Below are 4,497 nucleotides of genomic sequence, written 5' to 3' on the forward strand. Positions count from 1 at the left end.
AGCCATCACTAAAACAGAGAGGCTTCTGCCTACATACAGACTTGAAATCATTGGCCACATTAACAAATGGATCACAAGTCACTTTATTAATGTCACTTTAATAATGATGTTTAGATATCTTGCATTACTCATCCCATATGTAAACTAAGCAAAAAAATAAACATCCCTTTTTCAGGACCCTGTCTTTCAAAGATAATTCGTAAAAATCCAAATAACTTCACAGATCTTCATTGTAAAGGGTTTAAACACTGCTTCCCATGCTTGTTCAATTAACCATAAACAATTAATGAACATTCACCTGTGAAACGGTCGTTAAGACACTAACCGCTTACAGACGGTAGGCAGCTAAGGTCACATTTATGAAAACTTAGGACACTAAAGAGGCCTTTCTACTGACTCTGAAAAACACCAAAAGAAAGATGCCCAGGGTCCCTGCTCATCTGCGTGAACGTACCTTAGGCATGCTGCAAGGAGGCATGAGGACTGCAGATGTGGCCAGGGCAATAAATTGCAATGTCCGTACTGTGAGACGCCTAAGACCGCGCTACAGGGAGACAGGATGGACAGCTGATCGTCCTCGCAGTGGCAAACCACGCGTAACAACACCTGCACAGGATCGCTACATCCGAACATCACACCTGCGGGACAGGTACAGGATGGGAACAACAACTGCCCGAGTTACACCAGGAATGCACAATCCCTCCATCAGTGCTCAGACTGTCCACAATAGGCTGAGAGAGGCTGGACTGAGGGCTTGTAGGCCTGTTGTAAGGCAGGTCCTCACCAGACATCACCGGCAACAATGTCGCCTATGGGCACAAACCCACCGTCGCTGGACCAGACAGGACTGGCAAAAAGTGCTCTTCACTGATGAGTCGCGGTTTTGTCTCACCAGGGGTGATGGTCGGAATCGCGTTTATCGTAGAAGGAATGAGCGTTACACTGAGGCCTGTACTCCGGAGCGGGATCGATTTGGAGGTGGAGGGTCCGTCATGGTCTGGCGCGGTGTGTCACAGCATCATCGAACTGAGCTTCTTGTCATTGCAGGCAATCTCAACGCTGTGCATTACAGGGAAGACATCCTCCTCCCTCATGTGGTACCCTTCATGCAGGCTCATCCTGACATGACCCTCCAGCATGACAATGCCACCAGCCATACTGTTCGTTCTGTGCGTGATATCCTGCAAGACAAGAATGTCAGTGTTCTGCCATGGCCAGCGAAGAGCCCGGATCTCAATTCCATTGAGCACGTCTGGGACCTGTTGGATCGGAGGGTGAGGGCTAGGGCCATTCCCCCCAGAAATATCCGGGAACTTGCAGGTGCCTTGGTGGAAGAGTGGGGTAACATCTCACAGCAAGAACTGGCAAATCTGGTGCAGTCCATGAGGAGGTGATGCACTGCAGTACATAATACAGCTGTTGGCCACATCAGATACTGACTGTTACTTTTGACCCCCCCCTTTGTTCAGGGCCACATTATTCCATTTCTGTTGGTCACATGACTGTGGAATTTGTTCAGTTTATGTCTCAGTTGGTATATCTTATGTTTATACAAATATTTACACATGTTAAGTTTGCTGAAAATAAACGCAGTTGACAGTGAGAGGACGTTTCTTTTGTTTTCTGAGTTTATCTACTGTATATTATACCATCTATTGCATCTTGCCTGTGCCGCTCGGTCATTGCTCATCCATACATTTATATGTACATATTCTTATTCCATCCCCTTACTTAGATGTGTGTATTAGGTTGTTGTTGTGGAAGTGTTTGATTACTTGTTGATATTTCTGCACAGTCAGACCTAGAAACACAAGCATTTCGTTACACTCGCAATAACATCTGCTAACCATGTGTATGTGACCAATAAAATGTGATTTGATTAAACCTTGCTGTTAAGGCAAAATACCATTTGCAGAAAGGTGACAGAGCTAGAGTGATGTTTTTCAGACTGAGACATCCCGAAAATCGGTCTTCTCACAAAATCGTCTGTAGTGTACGAACGGTTTGTTCTACAAACGATTCCCCTCTATGGAAAGATGAGACTCTCTTGAACACGATGGTGAGACGCTCACCAACACGATCCATTTTGCCCACATGCCTCACAAGACTTGTCTGTAGGTCCCCGGTATCAGTTGCAAAAATGTATGGAATTATATATGGAGACTGTCTAGTGCCAAAAATAAGGGGTTAAATACAAATGTTTCTTTTTCTTTGTAATACTGTATCTCTCAGAAATAGGACAGACACTTCAGAACAACCTTCCTTTTGATCGTTCTTTGGGGGCTGTTATTCAATATGCTTGTATAGGCTAATAGCAGTAAGGCCAAACATGATATTTTATCAAATCAAAATATAATACCTTAAGGGGTCAAAAATCAAAATTATCCTTGGTATGACCTTCTTAAAACAATTCCATATTGCTTAGTATTTTAATGCAGAGAAACTGTGACGAAACCCTGAAGCTCATTGTTGTGCCATTCATCCGCCGCCATCACCGGATATTTCAGCATGATAATGCACTGCCCCATGGTGCAAGGATCTGTACACAATTCCTCGACTCTGAAAATGTCCCAGTTCTTCCATGGCCTGCATACTCACCAGACAAGTTAGCCATTGAGCATGTTTGGGATGTTCTGGATCGATGTGTACGACAGCATGTTCAGCCATTGAAAAGGAGTGGGACAACATTCCACAATCAACAGCCTGATTAACTCTATGCAAAGGAGATGTGCCGCGCTGCATGAGGAAAATGGTGGTCACACCAGATACTGACTGGTTTGCTGATCCATGCCGCTACTTAAAAAAAAAAAGTATCTGTATTCCCAGTCATGTGAAATCCATATATTAGGGCCTAATTAATTGATTTCCTTGTATGAACTGCAACTCAGTAAAATCTTTGAAATTGTTGCAAGTTGCATTTATATTTTTGTTCAGTATACATAGAAAATGTAACCACACTGTAAAGAAATGATTTTTTTTTTATGTCAGAACAAATGTACAAAAAGAACACACCCCTTGAATATAAATTTTTCCTTCCAAACTGGAACTCAAGTGCTCAACATAGTTTTTTTTTGTGTGGAGGCGACTCACAGAGTATGTAGTTCAAATTGTATTATTTTACAAGTTACTTCTGTTGTTCTAGCTAGGTCGTGGTCATTTACCAATGAAAACTACTAGGCCTCGATTCAATCAGATCAAGCGTTAATTAACCGGTGATAGCTGACACCTGCATAGCTGATGTTTTGGAGGTGTCCAAGGTGTAACTGCATTGGAGCTGTCAAATCGGCGAGCAGCTGCTCTTGATCATTGTCAGGAAGCCACTCCCATCCCACCCGCGTTAGAAGTTCAGAACAAGAAAGTGTAGGCTACATAGAAATAATGACGTTCAAATTGAAAATCATTCAACAAAGTTAGGATTTCTATCAGCCTAATCAAGCTGTAGATTCCATCTCACATTCCAGTGTTTGAACTTGTAAACAAGGCTGCATGGGATTTATCTTAATTAGACTCTCAGCAGCCATAGGCAATTCCCCCACTTTAGGTAATGCCAAGAGCCGCTTGTGGATTTGACAGCTCTATTACAGTGTCACCTCCGACACCGCCAAAACAACCGCTCTGCGGATGCCGGCTAAAGCGAGTCTGATTGAATAGAGAACCTAGTTTTTCACAGCAAATAAAATATATATTGTAGCTACTTGTGTCCTGATCTTGTCCACATTCTGATTGTGCCCACATTCAACACACAAGGTTGCCAGTTCTATTCCCAATGCGTTTTTTTGTTTGTTTTCCAACCTACCCAACATACTCAACTAATCACATTTCTAATCTACTGACTTTGGTGGTGTTCCTGTCTGACTACATTGCAAACACCTTCCAGATATCACAACACTTGGATACGTGTTTAATATATCAGCTAACAACATATCTTATGATACAGCAATCTGGTGCCCAACTGCATAGTCGATGAGGTGGAGCACAACCATTGGTTGATGCAATGAATGTAGTCAAGCAGGAACACCATTCTAAATGACTGACTGACTGAACAGCTTTGTGAAGAAAACAAGAGTGGTGCCCTCCCCCTTGCTAGTGCAATGGACTAGGTATTGGGATAGGGATCAGAAGATCACAGGTTTTAATCTTGCCGATGCCATATCTAAAAAAATGAACCCTGGTTACACGCTACATTAACATGTGGTTGTCGTGATATAATCAAGGTGATCCAATCACTATCTGTTCAGAGTTAAATCAGAACACAAGATACATGTTAGCACCAGGTACTGTATGAACAGAGCTAAAGGAATACTCTCCTTCACACATGCCATGATTGCCAGAAAGAATATTCTAAGGGACACACTAGAGACAGTGCTGCTGTGCACTAACCAAAGAACCATACCTCAACCATGCCATTTTCTTCAAATGGAGTGATGGTCAACAAAATTATAAACTCGACGACCGGTACAGAAGGCCTATGCATCTATTAAATATGCAATATTCAAG

This window comes from Salvelinus alpinus, chromosome 15 (assembly GCF_045679555.1).
Source record: "Salvelinus alpinus chromosome 15, SLU_Salpinus.1, whole genome shotgun sequence".
NCBI lineage: Eukaryota > Metazoa > Chordata > Actinopteri > Salmoniformes > Salmonidae > Salvelinus > Salvelinus alpinus.